The sequence below is a fragment of the Centropristis striata genome, chromosome 24 (assembly GCF_030273125.1).
Source record: "Centropristis striata isolate RG_2023a ecotype Rhode Island chromosome 24, C.striata_1.0, whole genome shotgun sequence".
Lineage (NCBI taxonomy): Eukaryota > Metazoa > Chordata > Actinopteri > Perciformes > Serranidae > Centropristis > Centropristis striata.
Window position 1 is genome coordinate 3,559,898 of NC_081540.1, and position 24,616 is coordinate 3,584,513.

The window sequence follows — 24,616 nt, forward strand, 5'->3', positions numbered from 1 at the left end:
CAAACTCACTCCAAAAATCAATTAAAACCAACTGAATTTGAAAACAAAAATTAAAACTAAAACTAATGAAAAATTCAAAACTATTATGACCTTGCAAGGGAATTCACTGTTCCAATGAGGGTCCTCACAAAGATAGAAGTACAAGAATGTGTGTGTGTGTGTGTGTGTGTGTGTGTGTGTGCAGCAGAAACAACACAGCAACTATAGTGTCCAGGCAAACATGATACATTGCACAATAAGACCTCCACAACAAAGTAAAACAGTTAAACAGAAACAGAAGCAGCAGCGAGAAAGTTAGCCGTTTGGAAACAAACCAGCTAGTAAAGAGAGACAGACAAACAAAAGACGTATCTGACTCACGTTTTTGACGTCCTCTCTTCTGTCTTTCACGTCCAACTCATAGCTCCCACTGTACTTGGTACTTAGGCATCCATTTTGCTTGTTGGCAGAACTGCTAACAGGCTAACTAACTTTTTTTTGCTGACTAGCTATCATTAGCAACAAGCTAAATGACCTGTCTGACTCATAATTTTGACCTCTTCTCTCCTTTCTTTCACATAGAAGTCTTCATGTCCATGTTGAATAATGTCCCACTGTACTTGCTACTGCTGCAGCCTTCTTCTTTGTTGACCATTGCTGATATTTTCCTTTTACTCGCAACACTTTCACGCTTTTTTCCCACGAACACTTATCTTCTATTGTCTGTCGCCTTCACAGGTCCCTCAGAGTGTCTTTTCCAGTGTCCTCATCACCTTGACACCTTGTTCACCTCCTTTGTGGACTTGACACAACTACAGTACAGCGGACACGAAAGCACAGGTGTAAGGAATCATGTTAACGACACCTGTGTAGTTTCTATCCCAGCAACATAAGCAGCAGCACACTTAAATGAAATGCAGGCCTAATTAGTGATATTGATTCCAGCTGGGCAGCTCCTGCTATGGCATGTCCAGATGTCTGCTGTGAAAAAGGTCTGCAGCACATTGACAACAAAGACTGATTAACATTTACCAGCTTTTACAACCCAGAAAGGGAATTTAATTGAAATGGGGAAGAGTGGTGGCACTGTGTTTTTCTTTTCTTTTCTTTTTATAGATATTCAGCCTTTTACTAAGATGTGAACTTTTTTATCTCACAGCAAGAGGTTTCCAGGTCCTGGGACCTTCTCCACAATCCAAAGACATGTCACTTAAGGTAATTCTTTTCTCTAAATAGCTCATATGTGATTATGAGCATGCATGGCTGTCTGTCTCTATGCATTTATATCTTTAATAATAATAATAATAATGCATTTTATTCATAGGCGCCTTTCAGGACTCTCAAGGTCACCTTACAATAAACAATTAAAAACAAAACAATAATAATAAAACAGCAATGGCAGTAATAATAAACAACAATGAAACAATTACAAATTAGAACAATAAAGACAATAATGACAGTACTTTATGCATTTAATAAATGTGATTTGTTTTTTCACATATTCTTTTTAAATCATGTATTTTGGATAGTTATGGAGGTTTTCTTTGGTCCCTGCACATGCAAGGTGGTTATTTAATTAGTAATTTTAATTGATTCTTTTAAAAGCAAATTACTGATGAAATCATTAATAAATAAATAAAATCGTTTTTTAATAACAGTAACAGCTTCTGTGGATAGTTAAGGAGGATTTCCTTGATTCTGCATTTAAGTTTCACCACAGGGGATTATTAATTAGCACTCTAATTAATTAATTGTATTTATTTCTTGATTACTTCATTCATTTACTTTTTAAAATATTTTTTTCTAATGCCAATTATGGCTATTTTGGACAGCTAGGGACATTTTCCTGGTTAATTAGCATGCCAATTAATTTAATTTAATTTATGCATTACTATTATTTTATTACTGTCTTAATTTGTTTTTTAAAAGCGTTTATATTACAGTAATTGCTAAGTGGTCTTTACATTTTAGCGTGACTGTAGGTTCGTCATTAATTAGCATGCTAATTAATTTTGTTATTCCTTTATTGATTTACTTACTGTTTGAATTATATTTTAAGTAAGAAATAGTTTGGGGGTGTTCCTTTGTTCCTGCATCTCAGGCGAACCACACAGGGGTTATTAATCATCATGCTAATGCTATTATCTGCTGTTTGCTTTTGATAGCCAGCACATCAGGAGACAACTAAATATTTGGAAGGTTACCAGGACTCGGAGCAAAAAGATCTCCGCGAAAGGTGAAATATCAAAACTGGAGAAGTAACCTTGTGTGTTACACCACATGTTTGTTGACAGAAAACCCATCACACAAGTGTGTGATGTGGAGACGCTGTGGGCATGTTGAGCTTTAAAAAGGAGTGGGTCTGTAAAGACACTTTGATGTCCTCTGGTTTGCCCCCAGAGTTCTGAAGCGAGCTTGGAAAGAAGAAGGAGAGCTTATGTGGCGACTATATTTGAATTTTAAACATTTCATATAGGGGTCAAAATGAGCTTAAGTGGGTGAAACGTTCTGTCCAATGAACATTTGAACACAACGCGGTCCACCAACCGTGGGTAGCATCATCCTGTAGTGACCTCAGCTCTGCAGATAACCTTAATGTTTACTCAAGTGCCACAACATGTGTTCTCCTACAAAGCTGCTGATGCACTTGAATAAAACATAAGGTCAAAAATCACAAAATCCATTTTTAATGCAACAAAACAGCCAGAATAAACATTTTTTTTTACCACTTCATATGATTTAAATGATATTTCAACACCTGGCTGTTCTTGTGAGCTGCTTTTAAGGGTCAAATTCAAATCTTGACCCCATCTGAGAGTCAAATTGGTTATTTATGGTATTTTAATAGTGGAATTTTATCAAGATTGCATGGGAGTTAGCGTTGCTCGCATTTTATTACTATGTAAATTTGCATGTATCACTGTGCATTATAAATCTTTGCCACTAAATATGCACCCTTCATTACTTCCACTTGATTTTACACCTGGACAAGATAAGGAAGTGTTTAAGCAGCTCTCAGATTAAGTGCGGCTGCACTGCAAAGGCCAGTTTCGGCAGTGCACTAAATATCACCTCACACTGACGTAATTGTGCGATAAAAGCTTGAGGCAGCTGCATGTCCCTGTCAGAAATGTCTGTTTTTGATACAGTGGTTAAGTCCATAGCTCTGTTGCATCTTCAAAACAGAACCAAGGAACTCAGGCAAGCTTGTCATATGACAATAGCATTTATTCATCCAGCTTCTTATATTTTCTTTCACTCTCTCCTCCGTCACTCTGCAGACAGATTCACCACTTTCCTCTGATAAACAGCTCAATCTAGAGCTGAATGAAAATAGGCAGAGCACTTCCTTTATTCTATTTCCCTTACAACTTTTGGAGGGCTCCGATTAAGTTGAAGCTGACCAGCTGGTTATCAGAGCTTCCATGCATCCACACATACCCGGAGAACCTGAATCCTATCAGTTCAATTCTATTAAATACCTTCAGCAGAAGTCTGCTTTCTCCGTCTCACAGCCTGTCACTCATTTTTAGTTTGTCTGGCTTTCTGTCAGTAAGTTCCTTTGATTTTTCTGTCTCCATTTCTTTGAGTTTTTCTGTCACTACGTCTGTCTGCCAATCTGTTAGTCACTCAACAAGCCTGTCCCTTAGTTTGGAAGTTAGTCTGCTTCGATGCCACTGTGTGCAGGGCAGTGGTTGTTTCTTTGGAGTTTTGAGTCTTTTTGCAGTTGTGTTGTGTCTCATTGTACTTGTTTGGTCTTTTTTTTTTTTGCATCTTTTAGTAGTTGTTTGGTCTCTTTGTAGTAGTTTTGTGTGTCCTTGCAACTGTTTTGCATCTTTTTGTAATTGTATATGTGAGGCCCTGTTTACACGAAGCGAAAACTCAAAATATTTCCATGCGGCTTGGCCTCTCATTTACACGAAAACCCCGTTTTTATCACAGAAAAAGATTTCTAAAATTTCGGGCAAAGTGGAGAATTTGGAAAACTCCATTTATGTATTGTCACGTCATGTGCGCGCCCTATGTTTACAGTTTGTTTGTCTATCATGAATGCTGTTAAGGTGGTACTCATTTTTACGTTTGTGCAAACGCTTTTGGTCTGTTTGAAATTGAAAATACAACTGCTATACTATATCGAGGAGCAGAGGCGAAGGAGAGCACGGAGGTCAGCATTTTTACTGCAGCTTTCCCATCCAAGACGTATGTACATTGCCTGCCAACGGCTTTATCCTTCTCCCTACACTGCCGCCCATTGGTTTGGCATAGTTATAATGGTGCTCAACAGCGTTTTTATGCGGGTTGATGAAAATGACAACTTTTTTGAAAACGATGTTGTGTGCACAATGTTATTTTTGAAAACAAAGGGGGGGAAATATTCCTTTTTCTAAATACCCTGCTATGTATAAACGTGGATCAGTGATCAGCTCAGTGAAGTGTCAGGTGTGTGTGTGTGTGTGTGTGTGTCTGATTGCCCCTGATTTGGAGGCCTGTATATGTAGTTGGGTTCCAGTGTTCTGTGTTGACTCATTGTCTCACCTTCAAAGACAGTGAGAACATCTCCTCTCCCAATTCCTAAACACAATGTTCTTCCTAGTGGTTTCTTGTTGGCTCCTTGCCCTGGGTCATTATTAAACCCAGCTCATTGGGTTATTTTAAAGCTTCCCTCACAGCCATTTTGTTTTTGTTTATTAGGGTTATCTTATACTCCCTGAGTCGGTTGTTTAAGTCAGCTAATCAGCAGCAGTGGTTTAGTTTCTCCTTCCTCTTAATCCAAGCTTTTTATTTAAAAGAGCTTGTTATTCTTTCCTTATTACCTTATTTAGACATTTCCCCTTCTCCAATCCAATCGTTTGTTTGTTTAAGACACACAGTCCACAACTGTGTCCCATACCTCATCCTCCTCCTGCAAAAATGTCCCTCAAAGAGACACAAAAAACCCAGTCAGCCCATTCAATAATCCATCCATGGCTGCAAATGAGCAAAAGCCATGACAACAAATACACATTTTTGTTTAAGCTCATGTATGTTTGCATGCATTTAAATGTGTGTCCATTAAAGCAGAAGTGACTTTCCTCAGCCTCAGAACCAACAATCAATAGAACCCTCCAGGGATGTGTGCGCTCCCTATTGCTCTTTTACTTTAACACAAACGATTGCACTTCTAAGGACTATTTGTAGTTCAAGACACTTGTGTACCAATTCAGTGGCTGGATCCTCCAAGGTCTGCCTCTCCACACCAAATGCATCATAACACACCAAGAAGTCCGTCCCCATTCATATGCTGAAAGCTTTGCAGCCTACTTGTTTCCCCCCAAAGTTGGAGGGCACATGCAGTGAATCTTTTGTAGCTCTCAGCATCCCATAATCCATTAAGCATTGGCCTGTTAATTAATGAAGCAGTCAGGCAATTGCCCTCAACTCGTAATGTTGGGAAGTGCCATGCATCCGTATTCCATTAACCAGGTATTTGCATTCAGGTGGTCATTGATCACTGGTTTTATATCGCTTTAACCACACCAATGAAGTAGCCATCGAGAGGTGTAAATAATGGGAGTGATAAACTCTACACTTTTATGCTTGGAAAATGTATAACAGAGAATGGACATTATGGATATATTTATAATCCATCCCATGTCCTACTGTACCTCTTTTACTGTAAAGTAAGACGCCCTACTTTCACATTGGCACTTTGACACTTTTGGCCATTTACTCATAAACTTTTTACATGTTTGACATTATGGGTTGATGAGGATGACTGGAATGCATCATTACTTTCAGTCTGTCCGGCTAGACGGTGTCATTTTCAGAGAAGACACGGGGTCAGCTTGGCCTTCAGGATTTACGAAGGAGACGCCTCCGTGGGGCGTGTCCACTGGATGATCCAGGACATGATTTCACACAACTTCTGTATACAGATAGGACCAGGGATGGGAATTAATACCCATTTACTGACACCAAGAGAAGGTTGTCTTAGTCAAAGACAAATCTACTTAGCATAGAGGATATTCACCCTCGGTTACGGACGTGCTGCTTGGCTGGGGAGGTAGATGTTTCAGCATACTGATGGTGTTTACACCAAGGTTACAATTTTTTGTTTTTAGATTTAGTTAGTTTTAATTAGTTTTTAGAGTAAGTTTGCTAGTTTTAATTAGTTTTTATTTTTGGGAAAATGCTTAGTTTTACTTTAGTTTTTATTTTTATGTTTTGTGTAATGGAGTATTTGTTGGGTGCAAGATTCAAAAACTCACAATAAATGTTTCCTTTATTTCTTTTGTCTGATCCTTCTCAGTCGCAATAAGGTTAAGTCATAAAAGCAGGAAATGAATAGGTTTCAATATGAAAAAAGTTGACAAAGATGAAAACGAAGGACATTTTCACTATAATTTTAGACTTAGTTAGTTTTGTAACCACACAATATATTTTCAGTTATCGTTTTTTTAAAAACTCTAGTTTTATTTAAATGTTTTTTCAATTCTTATTATTTCGTTAGTTTTCATTAACTATAATAACCTTGGAGTACACCCTTACTTGAAATTATCACTTAACAGGTATACAATAAGCACTATTGTCATTTCTTCATGAAATAAGGTCATGCTTTGGTGACTGATTTTTCCTCTTCACTCTGTAGACACTTCAGCGAAAGGAATTGATAAGCTAAAAGGCACGAATCTTACGGATTGGAGAATTTTGAAAACTGGAACCAGAATTTGATTCCCACCCCTTTATAAGGAATTAAATGGATTTTGGACTCTGGACTGAGTGCAAAATATGTAATTGATGTATAATTTTTTTATCGGTAGCATTCTGTTTTTTTTAGTTTGTAAAAATGTCAATACAACTTCAATAATAAAGTTTAAAATACTTACTTCATGTAAGTTATAGAAGGTCACGCATCTACATCCTAAATTAATTTGCAGCTCATCTTAAAATAACATTGATTTTTGGTTTTAAATGGGACAAACACAGATCTCTTGGGTCAAAGTCCAGGATTTATTCAATCCAGCCATCATGACTCTGATCCAAAACGACCTTTGTCCGTCTTTATACTGCAACATTTCCTACTTTTATTTATATCAATATGGGTTTTAATAAGCTGCTCCTCCTGGCTCACTACAGACAGTGAATGAGAACAGCCTGAACATTATTTTTAGACATTTTTATTTAGCAAAGGTCCACAGCAAGCTCCTATTAGTCACTTTTTCCCTGTTTCTGCCATCATGGCTATTGCTTACCTTTTTGTCTCTCTAGTACACAAAACTCCCAAATTCCACAACAATTCAGCACACTTAGCACAACATCATAAATCAACATTAAATACCATCTCCTGCGCACTCCCATGACTATTTTGTCAGGGTCATTTGTGATCATGTAATTACACAGCGTCCTGTGCATCAACTTTTAAGAATGATTTACAGTGCAGGGTTCATCTGGCCACATTAATCATTCTCATGTTAATAGGTTCCACTGTGTCTCGTCTCTTCCACGGCCCTGGGTTGAACCCAAGAAGATCCCCGAGAGCTCAAAATTAATGCTCAGCCATTGCTTGTCATTAGTCACTGAAGAGTGTGTTGTCAATGTGGATGTTGATGCTGAAAGTCAGTGATGTAAAGGCTGCCATATTGCCTGCAGAATGTATATGTGGTGTGCTTAACACAGACGTCCAGAATGAGTAAAACGGCAGCATTAAGATTCCCCTCAGCTTTGAAATGTTTTTATCTCGTGTTGTTTTGGCCCAGTCATTTACTAAAGGAAAGGTCACCATTTATTACTAACACACAGAAATGACTGTGACTGCATAAGGGCAGTCCATTTTATTACACTGGAGAGCTGTGTAGCAAGCGTTATTTCACAATCCGGTATGTGGTGATACAATAAAAATACAGGTTCTCGCAAAATCTCTCTGAGCAGATGTGCATGATTTATTATATATCTTTTAAAATGGGTGTCACGAGCATCAAGGTCATGCAGATTCCCAATGATGGAACGTGGTCATTTGAAAAAGATGAAACACGGAGAGGGTGTTTAAATGACACCCACAGAATGGAGGTCTGGGCTGATGAAGGTCTTGGTGCCAGATATAGTTCTCAATTTAATACTCCTATTGTAATACTGAGCTGTACTGTCATGGGGATTCTTAACCCATAAGAACCTATGGTGACACAGGTGTAACAAACACTTAAAATCTATCTATAATCTCCTATATTCACCTTTATGCTTCACCTTAACTCATTAAATCCCTAAGCGACACATGACTGGAAACAGAAATGTGAAAAAGTAGCTAATTTCAAAAAGACTCCCCTTTTAGTAAGGACAGAAGAATATTTTTTTTAATATTTATTTAAACTTTAGCTTAGCTGCTTATATTGTATGTATCAAACTGTATTTTTGCACATGTATATTTGCACACCTGTTTATTTACACACCTGTATATTTGCACACTTGCTGTAACTGTTATCTATGAGTAACCGCTACTAATGCACATGGACAATCCATTCCACTTCTTCTATACTAGGCTATGTATTGTGGGCTCATGTTCTGTATAGGTGGAATATGTATGTATACATGTGTTGTCTAAATTTCTCTGCTGGGATGAAAAAAGTATATCTTATCTTTTTGTTACTAGGCAGAATTTAAACCCAATTAACAATTATAATCCGTTTATAGGGTGTCCATTGCATTTAACCCTACTAGGGTTTATTTGTTTTTATTTGTTATTGATTTATTATTTTGTTACTTAAAAACAAATCTGAAGAATAATTTGTTGTTAAACAGCACTATTAATGTCACAATTTTGATAAAAGTTGTAGAGCTGCAGATAAAAAGGCAAATTTGCGTTTCTGTAAGCAGAAAAGGTGTCGCGTTTATTTATATTAAATTAAGAAATATCATAAAAATAGATGTCACATCAAAGATCTTTGACATTTAAGAGTAGTATTTTAAAAAAAACATCATAAATGTAATCCATGTGGTCCACTTGGTCTGTGGTAGATCCCTCATCATTTTCATTCAAGAATAAATAGTTCTGGGTTCTTATGTGTTAAACTCCAAGTCCCATGCTTGACTCCTCCTTGCTGTCAGGAGAACCAGGAGAACCTGTGATGTTTTCCCTCTGGGAGGCGATATAAGGGGTCTGCAGCTCCCCGCTCAGCTGCTTGTGTGTCGGCAAAGAGTCAATACCATCAGTTGGCTGTCTGTGTTTTCTGTTTCAGTGAAAACGGAGTTTGACTGTGTGATTTCTTTCTTCTTTCGTTTTTTTCTTTTGGCCAGTTACCATGCACTTTATTCTCCCCCTGTCAAGAGACTCTCACTTCACTTTTTGTTTACCGGGTCCAATTCTTTTGTTTGTCTGTCATTTTGATCGACTCAGTGGGTGGCTGTTGGGAGTTTTATTCTCACATCACCTTTTTTAGAACCCAAGGGGCCCATTTTGCTTTGGCCCATATTGTAAAAGCCTGTCCTTCAGGCTCCGTTTCTGGGGAAATGTGACAGCGTGGATAAGATGCGGGATGATCACCTCTGTCTTCCAGCTGAATCCTCAGATTCTCGCTTGTGTTCATTAAATAAAGCAGACACAAATTCCTACAATGTTCTTTTAGAAATGAGTCGATCGTGTGATGTCCTGGTGGTGAGGAAGACTAATCCTTGGTTGAATAAATGGAAGAAATCTTTGTATAAATACCAGTTTGATGTGTGGAAATGATGATTCAAGCATTTCATCTGCACTTAATGAGACCCCATAGATTTTCCATATTTGTGGAAATGAATTTCTTTTGTCGGATCGTGTTTTAACATCGTTTCCCCATAGGGAGTTATTAATTAGTTTGTATTTAACTAAGTTTTAATTGCTGTTTCCTGAGCAGCAGCAGTGAGTTGAGTGTCCCCAGACAGCCGACTCACCAACATTAGACCTTTCACATCTCATTATTTTGGTGACAAACACAGTAAACATGTGTCTAACTTTTTGACAGTGTGTCATAAGATTTCTGGGAAATGTAGTTCAAAAGTTTTACTCACCCTTTGAAACCGTTTGGTGCTCGAACATTTGTGTAAACATTTCAAAAGAACTCCAGAGTGAGTCTCTTTTGTATTCAGACTGTTAGAAAACAGAAATTGCCAGCAACTCTCAAAGACATTCATATAAGAGCAAGGCTGACGGGTTAGGGACGCGGCTCAGGTCTTTGTTCATTAAGGAGACAGCTTTGTGGAAGAAGCTATTCATGCAGTTTTTGTGTAAAAATCTCCTGAAACACTTCCTCGATGCAGGAGATGGTCATGTGCTTCCCCCCTGCTCTCCACTTCCTGCAGGGACTCGCTGCTGACTAGGTGATGTGATTTGAATCTCTCAGATGGATGCAATTGGAAGAAAAAAGACAGTTTTTGCAGCATTGAGCATTGGGTTTTTGGCTGAAGCAGACATCCAGCTGATCCAGCTCATGTCTGAATGCTGACTCTGCACCATCATGAATAAGACAATGTGAACAGCTCAACAGGTGTAAACTTAGTGAGCTTCACAGAGACTTTTGGAGAACCAAAATGAGAAAAGCATTGGATAGAAACTGCGAATGATGTGTTCAAAACACTGAGGGAACAGACCCAGGGCCCAAAGTGTCAGCCTCCTGACCTTTAACCTGTAAACAGAGCAGTAAGAAATGCAAAATTATCAACCAAGAGAAACACAACGACCACCAAGAGAGTCAAAATAACCACACTGTAAATAATTGCTGCGAAATCTCCAGTTATTTACTGTGTTATTCACAGTTCAGTGTTTGATTTTTACAGTATAGTGCTGAATAGACAGTGTAGTACTATCAAAAGTAAAGTAGACTACTGTATTTTTCCATTTTTATCATAATTTTGATCAGAATCAGTCCTATACAAATACTCTTTAAATAATTAACTTAAAGTTTTTCATACAAAAACAGGATGGAAATCAATTGTAAAACAGTACATTTATTAATATTTTCTTTAGTGTATAGAGTTATTACTTGCAATTACTAGTTGTTTCTATAAAAAGTAATATTATCAAATTAACAGCATTGTTTACTGTGCCGTATTGCCATATACAGTACCATTAAAAATCACAATGTTTAACTGTTTTTTTATTCTTACAGTAAACAAATCAGTACTGTAAACACAACAAAATCTTTACAGTAAAGAAACCAGTATTGTTAATAAAACTAAAATCAGTATTTTTTTATTTTACAGTATAAAAAACAGTACTGTAAATAAAAATACAGTAGTTCTACTGTAAATAATAATTACAGTAAGTTACTTGTTAATTGCTGCCAATAAGTTACTGTAAAAATCACAGTAAATTCTTTAAAGTGCAGAAAGAGACAAAAAAACTGACAAAATAGAAAGAAATCACCACTAAGAGACAAAAAACAAGACACAATTACTGCACAGGAACACAATAAAAGACCCAAAATGCCTGCAAATTCCTTCACAATGACCAACAAACTGTAAAACAAAAAAGTTAGAAAAAGAGGCAAAAATCACCACAAAGTCTGTCTAATGTATGCCTATGCCCAAAGGCTCACTGCCTAATAATTGGCCCCATAGTTTAACATTTGCTCTTCAAGCTCCACTCGTCTTCCCAGTTGGAAAACTATTGATCCACCAACAGATGGGATCGGGCAGAGTCAGCTGGGAGGGTTTGGTTTGTAGCAGCTCTGGGAGGATGACGGCATTAAACCCAGAGCTGAAGTCCACAAACATCAAACATGTCTTGGCGTTGGTTCATAGGCTGTCAGGCTGCTGTAGGATAAAGTGCTGCCCCATGTTAACAACGTCCTCCACTGACCTGTTGGCTCCGTAGGCAAACTGCTGTGGATCTAACAGGGGTCAGAGATGGATATGAGATAAGCAGTACAAGTCTCTCAAAACTTTTATTACCACAGAGGTCAGAGCAACAGGTTCCTCTGCTTCCTGGGAGCTGGGATATGGTGGAGATTTTTAAAGAAGATAGAGCACAGGTGGTGTTTGACTGACTGAAGAATAACATGAAAACATTCAGTGGATGTTTAGCTTTTGATACATCTTAAATTCTGAGACAAGATTTGCATCTTGATGGAGCGTTTTGTGCCTTAGTAATTGAGATTTGTTGAGTGTTAAACAGGATAGGTCATGACATTGCTCATGATTACAGTACTTGTCTCTGATCCTTTGCCAGCTATCCAAAGTGCTGAAGAGGATAGACAATCATATAATTAGGCTCCTAGCAGGCCAGAAAGCCCTGTCCTCAGCCAATGGTGTGAAACTGATTTTGGTCAAACTGAGGATAGTCATTTAAATGAAACTATACACTCGTGTATTGAATGAAACGCGGTTCTATACTGCATTTTAAGAGATGGGATGTGATTTCTCAAAGTTATATAAGGTCAGAGTGACCATTTGCTGCACTTTTTCCCCTATATAACCCAATGCAATAATGTATACAAAACAAAAAGTTACATGAGGTGCATTTCTATCCACAACAGAAAATTAAATCTCATTAAATCTTGCACACTGTGCTGAGGTCAAAGAGTTGTAACCCTCCTCACATGAATACATGTACAAAACAGAAATGTGCAATATTTTCTTCCAGTTTTCTGAACTGTTTTCACATGAGAATTGGTGCTGCCCACTGCATATCTATCTATGAAAGCAAGAAGCGTCTGTGTATGTGTATGTGTGTGTATGTGTGTCTAGTGCAGGGATGGGCAACAATTTTTCATGGACAGTACCACAGGGCCACATATAGGAGCGTGCACTTAACCAGATATGATGAAACTGCAATTTTAAATATGTTTACAGTGCAGTAACTTAACATATTTCATGCTCAAATCCATGTATAACAGTATAAATAGGAATGCAAAAGGTTTGAAGCAAATAAAAAATAACCACTTACTGTGATTTCTTTTTTTTTTTTCAGTGCATTTTTACACTGCACTTTTAAGATTTCATGCTGAAATGCATGTAGTTGTACTGAGGGCCACTTCAAGTGAGGGTGCGGGCCGTATTTGGCCCCCGGGCCTCCAGTTGCCCATCCCTGGTCTAGGGCATATCTCTCTGACCGTTAGTCAGACTGACCTCAGACTTCGTATGTGGCTTGTGCATGGCACGAAGGTGTGCATCCTCGATTTTGAAGATTTTTCAAAATATCATCATTATTTACGTAGGACGTGTTGCGGCATTGCACTGTTTCCGATCGGACGCCTTTCAGGGTAGCCAAGCCCCCTTTTAGGGGAGCCCCGCCCCATTGTGTGATAGGCCTACACCTGGTTAGTCACACAATTCACTCTGGATTTCCACCCTGACTCATCTCATCTGTAAATCTATTTAGCCTACCTATCTTTAGGAGTTTTAAAGTGCGCTACAAGGTTCGATTTTCCAATAATATTCAAATAATTTCCAGCGAATATCAATGTTCAATGTGTATGTGCTGGATGGTGTGGTACCTTATGAAAAGTAAGTGTTTTATAGAGTTGCAGACGTTGTAGTGGTCTGCATGTAATGTGCAAATTCTATTGCGATTAGCATGCTAAGTTAGAGTTAAGCCCTTTCTTCCACATCAGTTTGATCCATTGAAAACAGTAAAAAAAAAACTTTATTAACTGACAGCTAAGCATAATATGGATGGAAAGATAGTGTTTCTGTGTTATATTAACACTACACAAGAGTATTACACCTCATTGTACATCCCACTTTCACACACAACCTCATTTGGCCACAATTGAAAAATCTACTTAATCTCCCAGTATATGAATAAATACTTCCTACGGGCACTGCACGAGTCTTAATGAAGCAACTCCAAATAATCACAAAGCAGTAGTTGATGGAAACAAGCAGCAATTTTCACAAAATTTGATTAGAACACTGCTGAAGTCTCACTTAAAACCGTAGCTGTTACTATGCCGTTAAGTCAGATGCTGAGTCTTTATTAAAAGTCAAGTTGTAGAGTGGAGTTTCTGCTGGGTGCAGTTGGACCCTCTTCCTATCGTTGACTTCCAGCCTGGAGAAACTGGCTGGAAAACTTATCACTGGCTTTGAAGATTGTGCTTTTAATTCAGTTAATATCCATGGCAGCCCATTGCTTACTATCAGGAGCTATATTTGTCACAATTCAAAGGTTCACCCATTACTTAAATGTAATCAGTAATTGCAGTGTAGAGCCAGTGCTCTACTCTATAGCCTTCATAGAATACTCAGTCTTTGAGGTTAATGTGCAGCTGCTTGACAGTTGGCACATACCTGGAAACAGATGGAAAAGGTTACGGTTTGATCTGTCGAGAAGGGAATCAGTGGAGCTTTACCATCAGCATAAAGCTAGTGCAGCGCCGTACACTTTATATAACGGGAACAGGATGGAACTGAGAGCCATGGTGAAAATCAAAGGGCACTTCAGTCAGGGTTCAGAGATATTGTATTTGTAATCCCGCAAGATCGCAGTGGGTGATACAGCGCTAACAGCCATGGCAGATGAAAGCAGGTATGGCTGAAGCAGACGGAGAGAAATATATAGCATACCCTGAATTATACTATCAGTTCACTCACATGGAACGCTCCCACTGGAGTCCAGTGCAGGAGCTTAAACTAAAGCCACATCTCAGTGAACATTAGAGTCCCACTAGCCAATGTCCTAGCCAATGCAGGGAGCTCATCCATCTTGTTAGCTTGCGCCTACACATTCCCTATGACAACAAATGGAAGTCAGCTCTTTTTTTTGCCCTATATTGTCTTTATCTCTCCGCCCCCACCATCCCATTAGTAACCCAGCAACTCACTCACTAGATCCTTGGGGCTGCAGGTGGCTGATGGCCTCGGGGTTCAGCTCCAGAGCACATCCCAGGTGTGTATCACACTCAAAATATGTTCCAGTTGTGCTGTAGAAATGTTGCACAAACACACTTAAAAACAAAGAAATGTGGCAATTGTAAGCATGCTTGAGGGATAAATGGAAAATAAGAAAAATAGCAGAATAATTGAAAGAAATGGAGAGCCTCTACAGTGGTCTTCAATAGCTTTGGCACAGCCTTGGAAGGAATACATGAAATGTTGAGTGTTTCTTAAAGAGATTAGTTTCTAGCTAATGCAGAATAGGGAGTGAGTGTTTTTCTAAAAAGTCTGCTTCAACTTTCATTATTTGTCAAGAAGGAGGCGAGCCAAGACTTAATGGGACTACGTCCAAGTTTTTGCATAGTAGACGGAGCAAAAAGGGCAAATTTTGGGGCTTTGGAGACCACATGTAGCTGTAGAATTAGAGAAGCTGGAGAAAATACTTTGAACATGTGAGCCCCGACGGGCCAGAGCTGCAGACAGGAGATGATTAGAGATCAGACAAGCAGTTCTGTGTCCCTGGTGAGTGAATATTCTCGTTTGACCAATGTTTTAAGAGCCTAAATCTGCAGCAAGGTTTTTGCGGCTGCGATGAAGGCCTCACATGACAATTTGCTGCCAGGGATCACAGCGAGATGCTTAGTGGTCTAGGCAGGATTCACTATGTTGTTGTCACCGAGGATAAGCTTAAAGCGGCGGGCAGACATCCAACTTGATATGTCAACTATTCAAGCAGAGACGCAGACCTGTGTGTCTGAGCGAGAAAGGATGATGGAAAAGCAGACTTTAGTAGGTACTGTGAGGACAAGAGAAAATGTTGAATAGGTGACAGAGCAGAGAAGGGAAAAGGTAAAGGAAGAAACCCTAGGGAAAAGTGGATGTGAGGTAAAGGCATGGACCTTCTACACAAATAGGATTTGAGGGGGTCAAACTGTCTGAGTGGAGACCCAGATATTCAGAGGTCAGCATGAGGCATCTGCTGCTGCTTCACAGTTTTGTAGGTGGACTAAAAGTTTTAAAAGGCCAGAAGGGAAGCAGCTCTCGCAGTGCAAAGCACCCCACTGACAGCACGCAATGCAGTGTGAGGATGGGCCGACGAGAAGTCTTTGAAGTGCAACCATTTCAGTGAAGGATTAGACAGCTGATCGGTTAATTTGAAGCAGCACATTCAGGCTTTTTACAAAGAAGTGGAAAACAAACACCCACCCACATGCGGAGACTCACAAGGAGCAGATGCTGCAGCTGCAGCACAATGCTACTGCTGCACTTGGTAACTTTGCACATTAGCACATTAGCAGCACAAAATGGCATTCATATAACAAAACAGCTGAATGTGGTGACTGGTGTTCTTGAGTCTGACTTTATAACTGCTGGAATAACACAACATCAAAACACATGAGTCAATTAAACTGCACACAGCACACAGTTACTACTGCTGACAAAACAGAAAATGAGAAATGTAAATGTTTAAGTGCTCTGAGATAACAAGGTAATCCTTTCAGATATGTTATTTTTTTTATAGTGCAGGTACTATTAAGAAAATGGTGTAAAGTATCTTAAATGTAATACTTTTGGGGGAAATTTAAGCTCTTTTCCTCTCAAGACTGTCTCTCAAATTGATTGACACTTTCATTATGCACATTATCCACTTAACAGCATCAAAACATAACTTGGATTTAATTGTTGTTAAGTTTGTTTCTATTAAAAAGAGATTAATTTACTGTACAATCAACGTGTCACTCTCTATAGTATGCAAGTATAGTGCCTTTACCTTGTCACGAATACAAATTGGGTCTTTAGCATACGATCGTCTTTGATAGTTGTCACATCATCTTCCACACAGCATGTTCCCTGAATAATGATTAGAAATGAAATACATTAGTTGTAGCTAAAGGCGATCTGAGTCATCCCCCATCATTTCCCTGTGTGTCATGGCTGCTTCTAGTGAGCCTGACCTGTGTGTGGACTTTTGGGTTAGAGCTGACAAACCGTGTATATTCAAAAGCTGCGTTGGAATAAAGTCTCTGGCAGGAGTTAATGAGCTGCTCGTGCATTGCTTTTACTCTGCTGTGATGTAATGCTTTTACTGTAACAGTATCATTTCATGTTAGGACACTAAAGGTTGATTCCACGTGTGTACTTTTCAAGGTTTTACAATGGAAACGCCCACTGCAGTGGTACAGGGTATTTTGACTGGACTCCCCAGGTACCACACCATGATCCTGAACTTTGACTGGCTCGCCAACTTTACGGTCTTTTAGAGGTTGAAGCTGCTCCGATTGAAAGTTACAGAGAAGATACTGGTATCATGACACTGTACCACATGAGCTTAGGAAATAGACAGACAAACATTCACATTTTAGTTAAAGATATAACACTATTTTAAACCTAATGAAATAAATTAAAATAAAAAACAGGAAAAACTTTAACACCTTTAATACCATGTCATATCAGTATTTTAATTGTTTGGTATAGCTGAGTTTGCTCTCCAGATAGTTATGTAAAATAACTACTAACTAGTTAGTAACTAATTAACTAATGCTCTTTAAATCCCCTTTTAAAGGTTGCATATTTTAAAACTTTTGCGATATAAAACCGCTGAAACTAACACCTTTAAAAGGATCATTCTACCTTTTGGGAAATATGCTTATTTGCACCAATACCATTGTAACACCTGCATGCTAAATATAAAAGCTAAAGTCGGAGATTGCTTGATTAGCATAGCTCAAAGATCATGACACTATACAACATGAGCTTAGGAAATAGACAGACAAACATTCACATTTTAGTTAAAGATATAACACACACTATTGTAAGGCTAAAAAAATAAAATAAAACACAAAAAAATGCCCTTTTAATGCCATGTCATATCAGTATTTGAATCGTTCATTATGGCTGCGGTTGCTGTCCAGATCATGCACTTTAAATCCTATTTTAAAAGTTACATAATTTAAAACTTTCCTGATGAAAAATTGCTGAAAGTAACACCTTAAAGGAAAAGTTCGACCTTTTGGGAAATATGCTTATTTGCTTCATGAGATGACCAATACCACTTTAACACCTTTATGCTAAATATAAAAAATAGGAGATTGCTTGTTTAATTAGCATAGTGCAAAGACTGGAGGAAAAGGCTAGCTTCCTGGAGTCTCTGCTGGTTGACTCACAACCTTTTTACAGTGATGGCAAATTCACTAATATAGTGTTGTGCAATTCATTTGAAGATGTAATAAAATATCGGACATATAGCAGTTTAAAAATGCATCACCAACACACATAATTTGACCAACAGTCACAGTCTCTCTGTACAGGAAAGCTGCTTGATTGAGATAAGAGCAGCTCTGATTTAGGAAATCCCACTGCATCATTTGGTAACAAAACAGAAAAACATGATACCTTATGCACCAACATTATGGTATAATAGAACCAGAATTAGAACAGTTGCTGTTCGGACCGAGGACCTGTTTGTGTATCTTGAGTATTGTATCTGTTTTTTGATACTTGACATTAGATCCTGCACAGGGCTGTCTTTTTAAGAAACTCTTGTCGTCTGTTAAGATTTTCCACAACAATAGTTGAATATTTTTCAAATGCAATAAGCAAATTCATGTTTATTAAAATGCTGCCAAACCACCGTTATTGCACAAAATGACTGCTTTATCATCTAATTTACTCTAAATGGGACCATGCTGCATTGAAAACCATAAACTCATAATAAATTAAGTAGGGTCATTTTCTCATAGAGTTCTATACATTATGACTCCCTTTCCCAACAGTGGAGTTACTCCCTGCCATTAGAAAGAAAGCAGGTTTAAAGCACTTTGGCTTCACTTTCCATGCCCAGAGGCTGTGTTCACTTCTTTTATATAAACCATGGCCAGAACACTGAAAACCACCTTGAAATATTTATAGTTCTACTACTGAGACAAAAATTGCATCACTATGACATGATGCTGTGTGAGCATCTCCTAAAATCTTATGGTTTTGTCAACACCAAACAATCACTTCTTATTCTCCCTGAGTGTCCCCATTATTAAGACATAATAGGGCATTATATAGTGGCAGTGGCGTGCTGATTCAGTGGTTAGTCCTCTCCGAGCTCAGCAAGAAGCCTTCAAAGCTGCACAACACAGCCCCTATTACATTCCTCCTAATTACCTTTGGCTGGAGCGGACTGAAAACTGATTATGCCGGCAACATGTTTAAAACACTGTGGAAAGGGGAAGGCCACGGAAGGAGCGAGCACTTTTGTTTCTCATAAAAAGACAAAGCCACGGCTGAGAGCTGCTCATTAGGTGGTTGATGTTGTCAGTGATTGTTGTGTAGTAAAGTACGGGCGTCTTATAGGTTTTTCCTTTTTCCATATTGTCCTAATTTTCAAGTTTTTAATGAATGGCAAAGGTACTCGGGGTGCGTTTGGCTCCATGTTGCTTTGTTTATTGCCTTATTTACATTTTCCACCACCAACTTTCCAACCAATAAGGAATAATACTGCCAGTAGATTTTCAGCCTTTGTATAAGCCCCTCTGCAAATCTCTTATTTTTATTTGGTGCTCTTACATTTCTGCACTGTGAAAGTCCAAACTTTCTTGTTTTTACTTTTGTCTTTGTGTCTCGTTAAATCAATTGTACCCACAGTACTGTCCAACTTCTGTCTATTGACAAGTTGCTACCGTGTTCGTGCAAAAAAATACCACATAATGCATTGTGGTCATTACTTCCAATGGCTAACCTGTCTTGAGCCTGGTGTTGCTTGGTTTCCAGACTGGTCAACACGGTGTTGACGTCATACATCTCCGACAGCATTTAATTCCAATTACGTTAATAAGAGCCAATCATGGATTTGTCTTCCTGGGGGCTTTATTTGTTCTTTGTGCGTCAGTCTGACAAGGCCAAACAGCAGGTGAATGGAGGAGGAACCAACAAATCATTTCCTTTTGTTTTTTACCGCAGTCAATCTCACAGACTGAGTCACACACAAATTAGCAAACACAGAAACTATTCTATAAATGTTTCAAAGTTCAAACCTGCTCCGGCTGCATTGCATTGTGCTTTAGAAATGCCAGATCAAGCAAGCCTCTGTAGAAGAAGAGAAGACATAAAGCAGTCTTAAATGATCCTCTGAACATGGAAGCAGTTATCTTCCCTCCCTCTCTGGCTTTCTTTCTACTCCTCAGTCTTTGCCCTCACTTCTTTTTTTCTAAATTGAAATGGGGATGTTTGTCAGGATCCTGTGAATCCAGGCTGTGCTCTCCGCTCACGCTGCTCCGAGGCCGACTATGGAAATAATCGAAACCGTGTCACCAGAGCCGGAAAGGTTAATCTTCGCAGACAGAGAGTGGGCAGTGCAGCTGAAGAGATAGACTTTGGAGTTTACTGCCCTGCTATTTGTCATACTAAGCCTTTGCTTTAGACAAGGCAACTGGACACCTTGATCCGCTTAAATTAACTGTCAACATAAATGCAGCGCTGGTGAAAAAATAAATAGGAATAACACCCCCACCCTTTTGCACCCACAACGTCCCATAAAAGAAGTGCTCTTGGATGGAAAGGTCGAAACTGTGTCGACCGCAGGAGTTAAGACAGCTCACAGAGATGAGTTTGAGATCCATAACAAGCCCTTAAGGGCTCGAAACCTCCAGAACCTGACCTGAGCCCCCCACACACGGCCCTCTGTTGTATGTAATTGGAGAAAAAAAAGCCTCCATGTCTGCTAGCACACCAACAGAGAGTGGTTAATTCCACAGCAACAAGAACAGGAACACGCTTAAGGGGGCAGATTGCTTATGACCATGTAAAACAGATGAGAACTTATGGCTGGCGATCCATATTTTCATTAGAGAGATACAGTCTTGGGCAACTTGTGAGCGGGAATGTTACAACGCACCTCAGCAGGTGGTGTTTTCATCCATCATTTTAAAAGAGGCTATTAACTGAGCCAAAAACAATAAAGAAACAATAAAAATCTACCGCACATACGGTATGCTTACACTTTTCACTGGGCTAAAATGTTTTTACTAGCAAAACAAACTCCACGAATGAAAAAGTGCATAAATATGCAAAAAATATGCTTTATTGTTGCAAGAAGAGCATCTACACACTGCTGCAGGAGTTTTTGGAAAGAAGATGCATTTGATCATATAGCATTAAAGATATCTCATAGTGTCTCAATGGACTTTGAAATAACTTCACAAAATTTGGAGAATCACACTCCAAATAGGTCATTGTGTGCATTCACATCCTCCGTTTTTTTCCACTTAAAAAAATCCCAAAAGGCTCTGCATCATTTCTGCTTCCATGGCCGTGTTCAAAATCCACTTAATGCTGTAAAAATTGATATTTTCCTGTCAAAATCTCTAAAGTCTCTAAAAAAAAGACTGCTTTTTGGGGGCAGTTGAGTGTCCAACCGCAGCAGGTCGCAGCTCTTTGAGTCTAGAAATGAATGTGGAGGGAGAAGCATATTCAGAATACACTCAGCTGTCTCCCGACCTTTGACCCCCCTCTCCTCTTCCACCCAAGTGCACCCTCATGGTAGATACCTTGGTTCTGATGTGTAGATTTTGTTGGGCTTCTGTTCAGTTCCCTTTAGGCGTTTTTGTGCGAGCTTCCTGAACTCCCATGCTGTCAGGAGCTTTGAGTTCCAGCAGAGACTCCTCTCCATCTGCCCGGCTCTCTCCAGGTGGACCGTTCTGACATTTTGTTCAGTCACTGGCAAATAACGGCAGACAGGGAGAGAAAAAAAAGTGTGGACTTGTTTTACGGTAGCACGCTATGTTGCTATTTTATATAACCGTAGCCTCATTTTACCTTCCTTACATTGCAACGCTGCCTAATGGACTTTTTACTCCTCTTACTCACATATTGACATTTTTGTGAAATGGAATATTTTACTCTATCTGGTCCCCCTGAATATAAATGGTATATATTTCATTTTCTGAACATGTCTTCATTTTTGTCTATCATTGTTGTGTGGTAATGCATTTCTGAATACACCAAACAATCTAAACTTACAGCTTCATTACCATGTCCAACTGGAAAAATATAACTGATTTACAGAGTGCTACAGGGTTTCTCCAAACAGAAACAAAAAATAATAATCAATGGCTCCTCAAAAGTTTAAAACACTGCTAGTTCCAAAATATGCTGTATTCAAAGTGTTGTGGAGTTAAACTAAAACACAATTTATCTAATTTGCCTGTCAGATAATTGCCTTAAAGACAGTGTTCTGTTAGTTGCACTATGACGGTCGCTGTACTTTCAGAAAAGATTACTTGACATTTTGGGGGAGTATGTAAATGTAATGAACTTCTTAGCTTAAAAAAAGTTACTTTGCTCGACTTCAACAAGCCAAAAAGTAACAATGGGAACTTTAAGTAAGCAAAACATACCTACAGGCTGCCCTTCCAGTATAGAAATTGCAACAAAGTGCCTTAAAGAATAGAAAATGTGTTAAAGTTCCATCTAGGATGGTTTTGCAATAGAGAAAACAGGATGCAGTGTTACACTATGTAGGCTTCACTGAATGCTAGAAAAGTTTGTGTGCTGGTGCCCTTTTTACCCCTGCCTGACAGAATTGCACATATTACCAGCACAATCTGACCAAAAACTTATATTCATATGTAGGAAATGCTGTGATAAAAAAAGTACATTTAGAATACCACAATTTGTACAAAATGAATGATATCCTCTGTTCTCACTTACTTTGTGGGTAAAAAGTGAGATTCATGTTGCATAACATAGTTGCAACAATCAATTGAATTATTTTTTAAATAAACATGAACCAGATATGGATTTTTAATTTTATATGGACTGTGACTGGTTAACTGTCTTAAGGGCCAAAAGACATTGCCAAAAAACATTTGGTAACACTTTACAGTAACCATCATTTATAATTGATAAACAGATTAATGTTTAATCATCATTTGTAAACTGATATAAGCCATTTAGAATGTAAATACATAATTTATTAATGTTTAACTAACTAAATTATTTGTAAATGGCAAATAGATGGTATAATTATGCAAGTTTATATTTACTTTACCATTAACAAACAATTAAATTATTAATAGTTTATTAAGTATGTTAATGATTTTGAAATGATTCATATATCTTTAAGAAATTGGTCAAACATTTAATGATTAAATATGTAAAGCACTTTGTCAGTGGTTAACAATTGGTTTATAAACCATCTATAAACATTATTTAGTTGTTATTGTAAAGTGTTACCAAACATTCATGTATACCATAATGTTAGAAATAACCAGTGTCTAATTTTGTCAAAGCAGCCCTTTATAGCAGATATTCTAACTCATAGTAAGAGAGGACAGGTGTTACTTCAAATATTAGTGACAGTGAGCATGCACAGGAGCAGCTAAATGGAATGCAGCCCTCATTTGTCATTATTTTGTTTTTCCCCTGTCCTCCTCCACAGACACAGGAGACATTTTACAGCTGTTTATACAGGCTAAAAACTCTGGTGTGTCCCTTTAAAAATACAAAAGGGGAAAAAAGAAGCAGATTGTCCTTTTGGATATAAACGTAGAGGATATTGTTGATTTTCAGACGACATTAAAAAAGTTGCAGTGACTGGAGAGAATGGATGACTTTCACTTAATTTTAATTGCATACGTCTGTGAACTGGTGCAGGCACATTGCCATTTTATACATTCCATGTGATTTATCTCTTCAATTAAATTCGTATAGCAACTTATCAAGAGGTGGAGCTGCACTGGAGGACTCTGTGTGAAAGGAAGTTTTTGTTCAAAGTGATTTCTCCACTTAAGTCTCCTTCCCTCATGAGCTGAACTCTGGCTGGCTTCTGTTGTAGAAACGCCCTGCACGAGTCAGAGCGGCTGACGAAATCACAAACACATTTACGATGTCTGGCTAGTTTGGAGTCATTAGCAGGTCCACACTGCTCTTTACCCTTTCACACCACTGGTACAGAAGCATTAAGAGGCATGTTAGGAAAATAATCTGGTGATCCACTTTAAAAGTCTGTTAAGAATTCAATTAAGAGCTGAAGACTTCATTCTTATTGGCCAATTAGAGCATTCTACAGTCTGTGGATTACCAACAGTATGTTGAGAAATAACAGACATCTGGTAAAAATAACGTCATCTGTGGCAGGGAAAAAATAAATAAAAAGTTTACTTTTGTTTTATATTTTGTTTAATATATTGGAGAGCACACAAATCCCTTATTTAGGGCTTTATGTGGTAGTGACGACAGCTTTTGTGGCCTAAATTAGTATTACAAAGACAACAATTTTCACCTGCAAAAAAATTATTTTCCACACTGTGTTGCGTCTCGTCAAGTTTGTTGGTTTTATTCATCTTTAGTGTTTTATGTCATGCCTTAGTTTAGTTTCATGTCTAGTCCTTTGCAATGTTATTATAGTTAACGAAAACTAATGAAATAATGACAAATAGAACTGAAAAAACATTTTCGTTAACTGAAATAAAAATAAAAAAGATGAGTTTTTAAAAAAACGATAACTAACTGAAACTGTATTTTGTGGTTACAAAACTATCTAAAATTACAGTGAAAATGTCCTTCGTTTTTGTCAGCTTTTTTCATACATCAACCTTTTTGGTTGACATGAAATCTATTTCATCTATCTGGTTTTATGATTAATAAACTTATTGGGGCTGAGATGGATCAGACAAAGGAAATAAAGGAAACATTTATTGTGACTTTTTTGAATCTCGCACCCAACAAATACCCCATTACAATAAAACTAACACTAAAACTAATAAAAACTAAACTAAAACTAAGCATTTTCCAAAAAATAAAAACAAATTAAAACTAGCAAACCCACTCT

General features: G+C 38.1%; 1 long non-coding RNA gene across 2 annotated transcripts in view; it reads left to right on the forward strand.

Annotated features, from left to right (window-relative positions):
- Window positions 1-1,156: 1,156 nt before the first annotated feature.
- The window catches only part of LOC131962661 (uncharacterized), a 34,222-nt gene continuing 10,762 nt past the window's right edge, over window positions 1,157-24,616 (forward strand). For both annotated transcript variants that reach the window (XR_009389947.1, XR_009389948.1), the window contains exon 1: window positions 1,157-1,194. This is a non-coding gene — a long non-coding RNA (uncharacterized LOC131962661). The remainder of the gene's footprint in view (window positions 1,195-24,616) is intronic.